At 34.5% G+C, this 15,544-nt stretch overlaps 1 protein-coding gene across 4 annotated transcripts in view; it reads left to right on the top strand.

The window, feature by feature from the left end:
* The window catches only part of LOC114339639 (serine-rich adhesin for platelets), a 1,513,912-nt gene that overhangs the window by 727,779 nt on the left and 770,589 nt on the right, over nt 1-15,544 (top strand). The window lies entirely within an intron of this gene.

Below are 15,544 nucleotides of genomic sequence, written 5' to 3'. Positions count from 1 at the left end.
CCTCAATATGGCTATTTTTTTTGTAAAAATTTATTAGGATAATTTTGATACTACGATGATAAAATTGCTCTAAAATTAAACTATTGATTAGTGAAGTTATCGTTTAAAAAAATACGACGGAAAATTAAATATTTAGAAAAACATAAAAAGTTAATTTTCTCTTAATTTACAAATTGAGGGTTGGTTGCTTTTTGTTTAACATGGCCCAATTGTAATCCATATGTGTGTATTATTTTATATTTTTACCTATCCCGATTAGGAACCACTGAGAAATACTTAGAAGTCACGAAAGTAAGTAAGTAATTTTATAATTCGCCCTGAGATTGAAAACATATTGATATGTGATCTGGTTGATTAATTAGATTATCATTAATGCATTAATTAAATTAAATTACATATAAGAACATCATCACATATAAATAAATAAGATCACAACAATATATATTTTGGGAACAACAATCAACAAGAGTAGGCGTACCGAAAAAGAGATAAAGCATAGGATCGTGTAAGGAAAAAGGGTGATTAGATGCCTAAACCCGATGATATGGTCAAAAGAGCTATCAAATCAAAGAAAACATCTCATCTTTAACTACATATTTAAAAGTATAGTGCTCTATGGATGCGAAACATGGCATCTTACTAAATCCCTGGAACGACGCCTACCTGCGTGCATTGAAAATGTACTTCTGGAGAAGATCAACTAGAAAATCAAGGCTTGAAAGAATACAGAATGACCAAATCAGAAATATAATGGGAGTCAAGTCAACCATCAGAGATGCAACTCCAAACAGACAACTGATCTGGTATGGTCATGTAGAAAGAATTGACGACGCCAGGCTACCAAAACAAATTTGAAAATAGATGCCGAGGGAAAGAAGTAAGAGAGCAAAGCCGAAATAATCGTGGCTAGGTGGCATTCAGAAGGCAATATCGGAAAGGAACCTTCCCTGAAGAATGGAACGAGGACGCAGCTGAAAACTAGGAACAGGAAGGCGGAGAGGTGTGATAATAATAAAACTAATATTTTTATAATAATTTAGGTATAGTCTAGTCGCAACATAGGGGATCCCGTGGGGACTTTTAGCTCGCCGCGATTTGATGGTGGTATTATAGGTTTTTTGGGTCGCTGAATCCAATGGAAGTGATCTGAAAGCCCAAATGTGGTCCGTTTAATTGGTATTAACAAATTATGGTAAAATTAGGTGTTTTCCAGGAATTATTAGAAGAACTGTAAATAAATTGATAGTGTTAAGGTCTTCTCTGGTGTATTCTTGGCCGCTGAATCGAATGCAACTAGTCACAATTACTCAAAATGTGTTTTTATTTTGTTAGTAACAAAATAATTGTTTATTAGCCGAAAAGCTCGAAATGCGTTATCTACAGCAAGTTTGTAATTTTTTTCATAGTATTTTTATACGCAAAATCGATTGTCACTAGTCGTGATAGCTTAAACCACGTTCCGACTTTGTTATTGTTATTAATAAACTATTGCAAAAATAACGATTTATAGTACGTTTACTCACGGTTGTTGCTCTAAACTTAAAAAAACCACTTGTAATGACATGAAATTTGGCACGCGCGTAGCTAACATGTCAAACAAAGCAAGTAATATTGTGCCGATGTCTGCTTTTACTCTGGGGGTGAGTTTCACCCCGTTTCGGGGATGAAAAAATAAACCTTTAAAATAAGTCCGGAATTGGATAAACTAATTAATTCTATGTAACTTTTGTTCTATGCAGTTTTTTCACTAATTACATACGTTTCGAGTTATTTGCGAGTGAATATATGTTCATTTTTCAACATAAAAACCAAATAACTCGAAAAGTATTGACTTAGTGAAAAAACTGTATACAACAAAAGTTGCTTATAATTAATCAGTTTATCCACTTTAGGACTTATTTTAAAAGTTTCTTTCTTCACCCACGAAAAGGGGTGAAACTCACCCCCAGGGTAAAAGCAGACATCGGCACAATATCACTTGTTTTGTTTGACATGTTAGCTACGTGTACACCAAATTTCATGTTAATCCAAGTAGTTTTTTTTTAATTTAGAGCCAAAATCGTGAGATAACCTACTAAAAACCGTTATTTTTGCAATAATTTATTAATAACAAAGTCGGAACGTGGTTTAAGCTATCACGACTAGTGGCAATCGATTAAGTGCATAAAAATTATATGAAAAAGCCTACAAACTTGCTGTAGATAGCGCATATCGAGCTTTTCGGCGAATAAACAATTATTTTATTAACAAAATAAGAACCTATTTTGAGTAATCGCGGCTAGTCGCATTTGATTCAACGACCAAAAATACACCAGAGAAGACCTTAACACTTTCAATTTATTTACAGGGCTTCTAATAATTCCTGAAAAACAAATAATTTTGCCATAATTTATTAATAACAACTAAACGCATCACATTTGGGCTTCCAGGCAGGCCCGGCCCCAGGGGTGGGCGAACTGGGCGGCTGCCCAGGGCGGCAGATTTAGGGGCGGCAAATTTTAGAGGACAGCCAATTTTTGGAATTGAAAAAATGATAAATTATTATGTTTTTAAAATTATAAAAAATCAATATTATGAACAAGAGCGGCAAAAATGCAACTGTAAAAACGAGAATTACATAAGTGAAACAATCACAATTGCAAGGTTTATTCGACGGGAAATCGACAACACCGCCTTCTTCTTCATCGCATAAGAATAGTGGGATCAGCATCACTACTTGGGAAAACGCATTCAAAACGAAAATATTCAGCTCCTCCATGACCAAATCAAAAATAAAATTTAAACTTTTTGAAATCAGCAAAGTATTATAGCATAATTTTAGATTGTAGGTAGGTACACCTGATATTTCTGTCGGAACAAATGACTATTCTTGCACGTTTTGTCGATTTAGGTTCCTGTTCACAAAGTGTTAAAATTGCAGAACAATTTTTTGGATTTGTGCCTGTACTGGAAACCACTAGCTTGGGACTTGCAGGAGTTATTTTCCAAAAACTGAATGGATTGGGAATACCTTTGGACAATATGAGAGGATAAGTGTATGATAATGATAATGGAGCAAACATGAAAGAGAAGAATTTGGGAGTTCAAAAGAGAATTTTGAAACTAAATCCTAGAGCATTTTTTGTCCCAAGATCTAGCTATTCACTCAAGTTAGTCGTGAACAATGCTGCTAAAGCCGCACACTTTGCAGTTTCTTCCTTTTCCTTAGCGACAAAAATGTACAACTTTTTCTCAGCATCTACTGAGCATCGTTGGGCTATACTGAAAAATCATATTTCTACCCTAACATTGAAACGTTTGTCCGAAACTAGATGGGAAAGTAGAATTAATGCAATTACTCTCATCAGATACCAAATTGAAGAAAACTACGATGCTCTTATAGAAATTACTGCCAATAATAACAAAGAAAAAACGGTTGCTCATGAGGCAAGCTGTTTGGCAAATCAAATCCGTGATTTTACTTTTCTTTGCTCTGTGATAAAATGGCATAATATGGGAGTGTATCAAGTCGGTTTATTAGAAAAAAACGGAAATCAATTTTAAGTCTCTTAGAAGCGATTTAAAATTACAGGGCTATTTGACAGATACAATGATGAAGAGCTAGGCATCAAAGTTAGAAATTGAGAACTCAAAAATCGGAGGCACAGTCATAGCAAGAAAGAGAAAAGTAACTTCTATTTAAAAATTATAGACACAACCGTTAATGCATGCAAGCGATGGTTTTCAGCAAATCAAGAGGTGTGGTGAAATTTTTGAATTTTTGTACGACATAAACCAAACACAGGATATAATTGTTAGTGATTTATCAGATAAATGTTTAAAGATATGTGATGATTTAGCTTTTAATGAGTCAAAAGATCTAAATTATGCTGATATAAAAGATGAACTCAAAGTACTTTCCACGATTGTGAAGCCCAAGAGTACCTACACCTCTAGATACCCTGAAAATGATTAGAGTGTATGATTTTGATTTCGCACCCAACGTTAATGTTGCTTTGAGGATTTTATTAACCCTACTATTGACAGTGCCTCTGGAAAGAAGCTTTTCAAAGCTAAAACTAATAAAAACTTACTTAAGATCAACTATATTCCTGGCACGTTTGAGAGCCCTAGCGACAATCTCTATTGAACACGAAATAGCTGAGTCCCTGGATCTTGGAGAATTATTAAAAGACTTTTCTGGTGTAAAGCAATAAAAGTGCTACTTACTTAAAAAAGTAATGGTCTAATTATGGATAGTGAGTTTTTGGATATTAAACCGTGTTAATATACTTATGTATAGTAATCTGGTGAAATTTCATGAAAATATTGCAAAATATATGTGTTTTTAAGTATATAGCGTTCAAATAAAGTGGAAAATGGCCTATTAAATAATTTAGCACAAAATACACATCAATAAAAATACAATCGTGGTTTAAGGTGGCACTCGCTGAAGGAAGGTGGTGAGACATGAGTCTACCAAGAGAGGAGGGGGGCGGCGGTCACCGATCTTGTCCAGGGCGGCAAAATCCCTAGGGCCGGGCCTGCTTCCAGGCCACTTCCATTGGATTCAGAGACCCAAAAATCCTATAATACCACCATCAAATCGCGGCGAGCTAAAAGTGCCCACGGGACCCAACATGTTGCGACTAGACTAGTATAATATATAGAACCAGATGAAAATATAAAACGGATTTTTGAAGATATTCTTCTTTAGCGACGAATCGATCGAGGGTAAAATTTGATTTACCACGCGCATGCGCACACCGACAGTATGGTATTAGTGGTTATACGGGCTCTGATTGGGTGTTGAAATTTTGAAATGATCTGTCAATAATTGTTCAATATGGAGATTATCGGTAAACAAAAATATTGTATAATATTAGTTTTTATTGATGTGTGGACAGAAATAAAATCAAATTTAAAATTATAGTGACTTTAATAGTTTTGAAAAGCTGCAGGTACGTAATTCTAAATGTTTGAGTTGGAAATACCTAATAGTTTCAATACCTATCTATTAGGAAAATGTAAACAAAATAATGTAGTTACCTATTAGTAGGCAATGCTTTAATTTACATAATCTGATTACGAACAAACTTTCTACAAATCTTCATCTCATATATTGTTTTCTTACACTATATTTTGTTGTATTTTATTTCGACAAAAATCAAACTAATAATTTTATTAAATTCATATAAATTTATGGTGTAAACGTTTAATTTGTGTATATTCCCACATGGCCTACACGCGGATGTGGTCTAGTTTGAAATGCCGTCAGCTTTCGTACAGCGCGGTAGACGTGAAGTGAGTTCAAGCCCCAAGCAAGTTATTATTTTTTTAATTTTTTTTATAGATTTTATGATTGTAAGTATATTATTATATAATTTTTGAAGATATTCTTCTTTTTTGAAAGTGGTAGATAAGAAAGTTAGTATGATTTTTAAATAAAATAAGTACAAATAACCTTTTAAGTATATTTACTTCGTTTAAATTACCTATAATAGAAGAATATCTTCTTTTGTGCGTACAAAGTACACACGCATTCTTTTTCTCTTATAATAAAGGTAAATGCCTGGTGATTCATCTTCATATTTTAATAAAAATCTTTTCTAATAGAACTAGATATTGTATAAACACTCAAAACAAAACGTAATATGTCTTCAACCCAAGTGTATCAATAAATAGTTTACAAACTGCGTTAAAATTTTAGAACAATACTCTAGCTTGTGTAATAACTGTAAATTTACGCTTGATGACAGTAAGCCCAATATTTCAGACGGCTACGCTTTCATACGACAAAACGTCCAATCCTAAATAACAAAGTAACAGCTGTGCGCATTGTTATTTATTGGTAGCACTAATGTTTATAAGTTTACTACCATAAATTCACAGTAATTATATAATAAATTGTTTTAAGAGCAACATAAAATAAATAGAAATATTTGAAAACTACTTGCGAAATGGCTTGGTAACATTAGTTTCATAATCTTACCATAGAATTACCTACTCGATACTTATTTTTGACTGTTTTTCTAATTCCAACTATTTATCCTCTGCGGTTTTTAAGATGGAAAAGTAAAGCAGAACAGAGTAGTGAAATACTCGACAAGGGAATCTATAATTATTGCATTCACGACCTTTCGTTCACCGTGATAATAATCTTTAGCGAGCTAGTTCCTTTTATACCCACAAAAGTGAATAAAAATATAAACTAAAAGTAAATATGATTCAGATTTAATTACAGAATAGGGCGTCTAATTTGTGCTTATACGTATTTCTAATGCAACTTATTCTCATTAGCTCTGTCCACACTGGTGCGCTTTCATTTTCAACATGCGTTTCAACGTTCCTTTCAACATTCAATTCAACTTTCGTTAAGGCAGGTCTTCCGGTGTGCGCTAAGCTCATCCCTTTATCCTGTCCACATACAGTGCCTTTTAGTCTATTCACGATGGATGAAAGTGACGTTATTTTGCTAGTAGGATTAAGAAAATTTAAAAACGTATACGTATTTTAACGTATTTTAAAAACGTATACGTAACACGTATAAAAGATTGTAACGAACAACTTGGATGAAAAGTTATTTTAAAACTCGTAATTTTTGTATTCTAAGGCAGGGGTTCCCTACCTTCGAGCAACTGCGTACCACCTGATATATTTTGAAGATTTTGGCGTACCACTAAACACAGGTTTGGGGGGGGGCATGGAATAGAAGCAAGCCCCCCAATTTTTTTAGAAACATATTTGCTATCAAAAATATGTCTATTGCCTTGTTTTATTTTTAAGGATTTCTTTTTAAAACTGTCTTCTGTGAAATCGATGAATGTTTTCTGTAAATGAATTGTAACTTATTTGGTGAGCTTCCTGCAAAACAACTTCTGATTCAGTCAAGTTTGGAATAATCTTCAGAGAAATATTCAATAAAACTTTATTGAATATATTACAAGTGATAAATTATATCAGCAACAACATCTCTTATTCGAGATATTTCGTTTTCGTCAAAAAATGATGACAGAGTCGGAAACTCAGAGACATCCTTCCCTTGTATTTGAGAACATAAAGGAACTAACATTTTCTTGAAGGAGTTTATTTCCTCATTGGCTGTGAAGGGTGTTTGCTCTCTGAAGATCCATGTTCAGCGTGTTGAGTCTGTCATTATTTTTTTCAGCTAAAAGCATTAAAACTTCTGAACTCAGTTTAAAGAAACGGGTTAAAAGTGGAACTTCCGCAGTCAAAGGCCCATTGTAATCGCTTGGTTCACCCACGCGACGCGTACCACCTGAAACCTTTCCGCGTACCACCAGTGGTACGCGTACCACCGGTTGGGAACCCCTGTTCTAAAGGATTTAGAAGGCAACAACAATGTGTTTTTTAAAGACTTTACAAGGATGTCAAAAAACAACTTTGACAATCTGGTCAGTTATAATGTATATGGTTAGACCATTAATAGACAAATGTGACAGCAACTGTACAAACTGAAATGGAGCTCTTGATGGCAAGCACATATTAATACAACGACCAGTAGAATACAGTAGCTGAGTTTTACAACCATAAAGGTACCCATAGTATTGTGCTGGTGACAGTTGTGGACAGTGACTACAATTTTATTTACGTCAACATCGGCTGCCAAGGTCGAATATCTGACGGAGGCGTTTTTAAAAACACAGACTTCAGCAAAAAGCTCCACCAAGTGATGAACCTTTGTGTTGGTCGGGAAAAATCAATTCCTTATAATTTGGTGGCGGAGAATACTTTCCCTTCGATACGTCACATTATGGAACCTTTCACGATAAATCTGAATATAGGTTCTCCAAGGAGTGTGTACAATAATTATAGACTGTTAAGAGTAAGGTATCTGGTTGAAAATATTTAGAAAAAAAATTTGAATTATTATCATCGGCATTTAGCGATTTCCGTAAGTCAATTAAGGTAAAAATTAAAGATACTGTGTCAAATACAGTATTTGCATGTGTGTGCCTCCAAAATTTCCTCCCATCACAGAATGATTCTTACCGATTCAATTCATCTACTAGATCATTCGATGCAGAGGATGCTTCCACAGGCTAGATAATTCCTGGTACAGTTGAGTCCGCGAGTTTTTACCCGTGCGTCATTAATACCTGGCGAGATAAAACACATATTTGATATAACTCAAATTTTCACCCGTAATAGGAGCAGTAGCTACGTACTGCCACTTGCTGTTGCGTTTAGTAAATTTCAATTTCCGACTTATCGTCGACTTATTAACTTACTGGAGACAGATAACTGCTAGTGATACTGGTGTGAGTCAACTTCACAGAATTCTCCGAAATGTTTCGAATGATGCATTCTAGAAGAGTTCTTCTATTCTAGAAGACTTCTATTCTAGAAGAGTTTATAGAATACTTTATGACATCACAAGGTAGCATTCCACGACAAAACAGAGGCAGATTTGAAGATTTGCCGCCCCTGGGCTATCCAAAATTTGCAGCCCCCTGAATTCTGCCGCCCTGGGCTATAGCCCATATGTAAATCCAGCCCTGCGCCAAAATAATGCGTAGGTAGTTAAGCTTGTTACTTAGTTAATTTTATAAGTTTGTATTTTGTAAAGGTGAATACGTTGAATAAATGTTTAAAATATATAGACTATTCTCATTTTTACTGCTCAAAAAATACTTGGAAAAGGCCCTACGAATAGAATATGGTAACATACTGTCTAATGTTATTATTATCTCATTACTCTTCATTTGACAATTGTCTGTTACAGTAGTATTGTAATACATTGTAATACTTTGTATATTTACTATGTAAACAACTTTACTATTAATTTTTTTTATTAAAAACTGAGTTTAGTTAATGACCTCCATTTAGATGAGCTTATTTAGAGCCATTTATATGAACCATATAAATATTCTTGTAGTTTATTTCATCATTCTTGTAATCATTTTAATTTCCGAGTTAAATTAGTTTTTTATTGGTTATAATGAAACATAAACAACACAACTAATTTAACCTGAAACTTGCGGTAAGGATGAAACTTCATCCTCACCGCAATAAAACACACCAAAATAAACACACACGATTAAATAATAAATAAATAATATAAAAGTGAATAAAACTGAATATAAAAGTAACGTTAAAAAGCAAAGAAATGCACATTTCAATGCACATGTGGGCCAAGCCAAGGCAGGATACGAAGCAATACATGGGGGATTAGGCTTTGGAACTAGAAATGAAGCTGCAGATGACATTCTTGAATTAGCAACAGCATTGGATATAGAGATTGCTTATCACATTCTTTAAAAAGAGAGAAACTCAACTTATTACCTACAAAAGTGGACAACATCAATCCCAAATAGACTACTTCATGATACGGAAAGAAGACAATACGTGAATGCAAGGACTGCGACGTAATAGTTAGTGAGACAGTAAGCCAACAACATAAGCTGCTTGTTCAGGACATCGAAGTAAAAAAGCGAAACTAAACAAAAATATCGGAGAGGACCACAAAAAATCAAGTGGTGGCTGCTAAAAGATGAGAAAGAAGGTCTATCCGTGAGAAGAATAGTAGAAAAAATATGTTGGAACATGAAAGAAAGCCTAATACAATTTGGAGAAAAATGGCCAGTAGTATTAGTGAAACTGTTATTGAAATACTTGGGAAAACGCCAGGAAAAAAGTTTGAGGATAAAGAGACTTGGTGGTGGTCAAACGAAGTACAAAGAAAAATAAAGGAGAAGAGAAAATTATATAAAAAGTGGCAAGAAACCAGATCCGACATAGATCTTCAAAACTATATGGTGGCGAAAAAGGAAGCAAAAGTAGCAGTAGCAAAAGCCAAAGCAGAAGCGTATTCAAACCTATACGATCAACTTGATACCAGGGAGGGCGAAACGAAGATATATAAAATAGCCAAATAGAGAGCAAAGAAAGCAAAAGATTTTAATCAGATTAGATATATCCGAGATAAACATAATAAAATACTAGTTCACGAAAGGGATGTCAAAAAGAGATGGAGAAAGTACTTTGACAGCTTATTAAATGAAGAATTTGACAGACAGCCTGTAGAGTCAACGGAGACAGTAGCAGCAATGGTCACCAAAATAACAAACGAGGAAGTGGCTCAAGCGCTTCAAAAAATAAAGAAAGGAAAAGCGGTAGGACCAGATGATACTCCTGGGCAAGTATGGAGAGCATTGGGAGAGACAGGAACAAGGTGGTTAGCAGGTCTATTCAATAGAATTATAAAAGTTGGACAAATGCCAGACGAATGGAGAAGCAGTATACTGGTACCTGTTTACAAAAACAAGGGAGATATACAACAATGTACAAACTACAGGGCTATAAAACTGCTTAGCCACACCATCAAAATATGGCAAAGAGTAATTGTTAGACGGATACGTGAAGATACCAAAATATCCGAAAAACAATTTGCCTTTATGCAGGGCAGGTCAACAACAGATGCAATTTTTATTATAAGGCAGTTGATGGGAAAATACAGGAGTAAAGAAACAAACGCTCATATGGTATTCATTTATCTTGAGAAAGCATATGATAGAGTTCCTCGAGAGATTCTGTGGTGGGCACTCAATAAGAAAGAAGTCCCTGGTGAATATGTAAAGATTGTGAGGGATATGTATAAGGAAGTAACGGCTAGTGTTAGGACAGGTGTGGGAGAGACTGATAAATTTCATGTGGCAGTAGGATTGCACCAAAGCTATGTGCTTAGTCCGTATTTATTCTCATTAGTTTTGGACCAGATAACAGCGAAACTACAGGGTAACATTCCATGGAGCTTAATGTATGTTGATGATGTCGTGTTAGTAGGAAATGGTGAAAGAGACTTAAAACAAAAACTTGAACAGTGGAGGCAAGCTCTGGAGGAAAAAGGTTCAAAACTTATTAGGACAAAGACATAGTATTTGGAATGTTCATTTAAAGATGGAGTTACTACAAATAAAATGGTATCTTTGGATGGTGAACTGATTTTAAAAAGCAATAGTTTTAAGTACCTGGTATCGGTATAACAGAGTAATGGAGAAATAGATGTAGATGCATGCAGTAGAATTAGGGTTGGATGGATGAAGTGGAAAGAAGCTATGATGTACGGAACTAAACGTTGGCAGTGAAGAAGAAAGAGGAACAACGAATGCATGTGGCGGAAATGAGAATGCTTAGATGGATGAGTGGAGTGACAAAAAAGGATAAAATTAGAAATGAGTATAGTAGGGGAAGTCTAGGTGTGGCACCAATTGATGCCAAAATGAGAGAGCATAGGTTAAGATGGTTTGGTCATGTTCAACGTCGAGACGTTAGTCACCCAATACGAAGAATAGCTGAAATGCAGATTCCTGGAAGGAGTAGGAGAGTAAGACCAAAGAAGACCTGGGGGGAGACGATAAGGCAGGACATGTTGGTAAGGGCGATTGACATTGATATGACCCAAGATAGAATTGTGTGGCGAAATGCAATTAGGGAAGCCGACCCCGCATAGGGATAAGGCAAAGAGAATGATGATGATGATGTTGAAACGCAAAGAAATCCAACTGCCGTGGAGCTACGGTTGCACGCTGTGCGCTATGAAAAACCGGGTCGATGACCGTAAAAAGCAATGGCTTAGCGCATTTACTTCGGTGACAAAGTCTGCCTTGTGGAAATCTTTCAGGCATGCATTTAGCGCATCCAAAAAGGAACACAATGTGGACACAGCTATTAGAGCACCTGTATAGAAGCACTGAAACTAGTACTACTATAGCAAACTTATCTTACTATGGTACCATTATTTTGCACCCAGTTTGGGAGTATCGCTAAGTATATTATTTATTTATTTCTACTTCATTGGCGAGGTAATGGAAAGAAAACGATAATTATAATTATTATTAATTATTTTCTTTTAACCTATTACGGCTAAGTATTACTGTAAAAACAAAACAAGTAGTGCTTTTGAATATAATTTTAACCTATAAAAATGTCTTATATAATAGTCTTGTTTTATTTAGCGAGACATAGAGCAAACTTCTTAAAATATCTCGAAGGCAAACTTCTACTCTGTCTCCCTGGATACACCTGTATATTTACCGAGCAATATACAAAATATTTCATTACTCTAATGGTTGCCCAAGCAGTGATAATATCTGATTCCCTTATTGCTGGAGGCGTACAAGTATACGAGAGAAAATTACAAGCTCTACAAAAGCGACTTGCAGAATCGGAGGAGGAAAATAAAATGTACCTTATATATAAGTTTATCCACCAGCTGTTATTGTTGTGCTCCGAAATTTCATGTTTTCGGAAAGTAAATTTACAAAGAGATAAACAGTGTGTTAATGGATGTCGTAGGACTTTGTTCTTATATTTGTTTTTATGTATTAATTTACGTACTTTCTTCTACCTACTTTTTTAATAGACTAAAAATTTAAGAAAGAAAAGAAATATGTTAAAATCCTCTTGGTTTTATAATAAAATTCACCCTTACACTTACTATTTGTAATAAATTATCAAGATTTAATAAGATCCTTTATTACTAGGCTTTAAGATTTTGTTTTATTATGCTGAAATTTTAGAAATTGATTTTATGATGATGTTCATTACACTTTTGGCAAAAAGACCGGAAAAACCTACCGGTTATAATCTTAAACCGGTTATTTACTCCACAATAATCTATTTTTCCGGCTCTTTTTTTGTCCCGGTTATACTGGATTTTTCTGTTTAAAGTAATAACCAGTGATTAACCGGATAAGTTATATCTGCAAAAAATAATAAATTCAGAGAAAAAATGCGGAAATTGTTCGCCCTCACGCGCGCTATGTAGACATTTTTAGATGACCGAAACCGAAGTCCTATTTTCAACTGGCTAGTTCCTCTACTTCCCCCTTCCCCATTTTAATACACAGTACCTAATACACGCCGATGCTGATTATAGACCGACTGATTACCTTCACATCCATAATATATTGTTTCGATAGTATCGACTATTTCACTAGAGTATTTTTAACTGATAAAACGTCATAGCAACGCCACGGTTCCTACTGACAAAACTCCTTACTGCCTGTGATTTCTCAGCGATAAAATTATGACAGATCCGTTACGAAGGTGTCTGGTAATTCTATTGTTGCCAATTTGACAAACAGCATTGAGGCGTAATCAATTTGGACAGATATAATGAATCCAGACGAAAAATCAAGATTTGGATGCCAGCAAGGTGAAGAAATCAAAAAATTGCTTTCGGAAAATGTCCCACTGAACACGCAGAGGTCCAGAAGCTCTATTTGGACCCAATTTTCGGAGTTCCTACGGGTGAGAAATTTTACGCTTGAAAGATGTACTACCATAACGGAACTAGCAAATATTTTTGAGGATTATGACTTTAACATGAATATAGGCAATGGCGAAGACTATAAAGAGTCGTCTGTAAAGTCAATGTGGAATACTACAGCAAAAATGGCACAAGAAAAATATTTTACGGAGTACGGCATAAAATTCGACCCTTTCATAGATATATCTTTCAAATGTGCAAGATTGGCCAGACGTACCAAGCGGAGGCAGCTTCAAAGTGTTCAAGAAAAAAGAAAACTCATTTCAAAAGCATTATCCACCCAAGAACTATTCAAAATAATCCAAAGCTACGACGAGGAGACCCCCGATGGAGCACAAAAAAAGTTTTTTAACTTTGCTCATTTGAACTTGCTTGGAGAGGCAATGAGGCTATAAACTGCAAGATTCACTTTGTCCAGAAGGAATTTGGTGTTATGGGAGAATTTACGGGCCAAATTTAATACAACAGCATTTTTTCCAAAATAAATCAAGGCGGTTCGAAAAGTTTGGCAAGCAGCAAATGGCTGGTAAGAAATTCATCAAACGAAAATTTATGCTCAGTTAGACTATTTTTGAAATTAATGGAAAAAGGAGACCAAAGATTTTATCACATACTTTTTCTTACCGTTCACCCCAACTGAAAGGATGGATCTTGGTTCAAAAACTGTCCATATTATATCAACACCGTATGTAAGTGGACAAAAATGTCAGCTGAAAATATTGGAAGAGACACAAAAAACATACAATAACAAACAATTCTCATCGATCTTCAGCTGTGTCAGCCTTGTTCAAGCAAGGTGTTTCTGAACAGAAGTTAAATAAATTAACGTGTCGGTGTCACTCAAATGCAACGTCTTTAAGACCATATCTGTAGCTAAATTCCAGTCACCACCAGAACTTGATCAAAAATCTCACAACAACAAAAAATGAAGCTGGAGCTTCGAGTTCCCAAATGCTACAGGCTAATACTATACAAAATCATGCTTTGGTAGAAAAGAATGGGCAAACTACTATAGCTTATAACAATTATTGTACATTTAATATTGTTAACAAATAAATAAAGATTATGTTTCTTTGATATGGTGCATTAATAATTGTCTCGTGAAATAGCCTTGTCGAATATCATTTTAGAGAAAATTATTTACCGGCAAAATTGTCTTCTGGTTTTATTCAAGTTTGTTGCCTTTTGGAAATTTTCGCTTATGAAATTTTGACAAAATAACTCGACTGACGTCTTGTGATTTAACTGTCAGAATTTAATTCGCGAAACTTGCCAGGCTACAAACTTTCATACCAGTCGAAAATATTGCCAGCAAAATTTTCTCTCTTATATACGATTATTTCATTCATAGGAGATTCCGACCAATACAAAGCTACAGAAATAAAAACTAAAGTGATTATTTCATTCATAGAAGATTCTGACCAATAGAAAGCTACAGAAATTTAAATTAAATCGATAATTTTTGATAATTTCCCGTCGTCAAGTATATTACGTCAGATGCCCTTCGTTGCTACGAAAAAATACATTCAGTGACATTAATGACAATAATTAATGTTTTAAAAATTATAAAAGTGATGGCTTTCAACCGTCAAATTAATATTTATAACAACTGTTTGTTTAATTGTAATAATTTGTACTTACATAAATAAATTACAATAGAATTTTGGTTTTGAACAGCTTTATTCATGAAATAATCGCAACAAATTGCACTCAATCTCTAAAATTAATATAGAATTTTGGCCCTCGTGACACTTTGACATAATTTCACTCGCCTTCGGCTCTTGAAATTAAAACTGTCAAAGTGTCACTCGGAAAAAATTCAATAATTTTAGAGCTCTTGTGCAATTACTACTGATAATTTTTTGATGATTTTAACTTCCAATCTTATAGTAAGATATTTGATCACGTGTTTAATTCTATCCGATCAGATTAAAATTATACTGAGAATTATCTACTGTAGAAAATTACCGATAGAATTTTTTTAAGTAGATTGTTTCTGTTTAATGGCAACGAGTTTCCTAGTTTTGGCAACTGTCAAATTTAAGAAAATATCCATAAAATACGTATTAAAAAATATTCTTACGAATATCACACGACAGTAAGAATAAATAAGAAAATAATGCTTCATTTTTACTCAAATTTGTTGTCATTGGGCAATAGCCACTCGAGCCCTGCGGGCTCTCGTGTCTATTGCCAGACAACAAATTTTCGAAAAACTGTCGCATTATTTTCAATTTATTCTCACTCTCTTGTGATATTATACCCGATTAT

The sequence above is a fragment of the Diabrotica virgifera genome, chromosome 4 (assembly GCF_917563875.1).
Source record: "Diabrotica virgifera virgifera chromosome 4, PGI_DIABVI_V3a".
NCBI lineage: Eukaryota > Metazoa > Arthropoda > Insecta > Coleoptera > Chrysomelidae > Diabrotica > Diabrotica virgifera.
The sequence above is the reverse complement of the archived record's forward strand: the minus strand, read 5'-3'. Positions and strand labels throughout refer to the sequence as shown.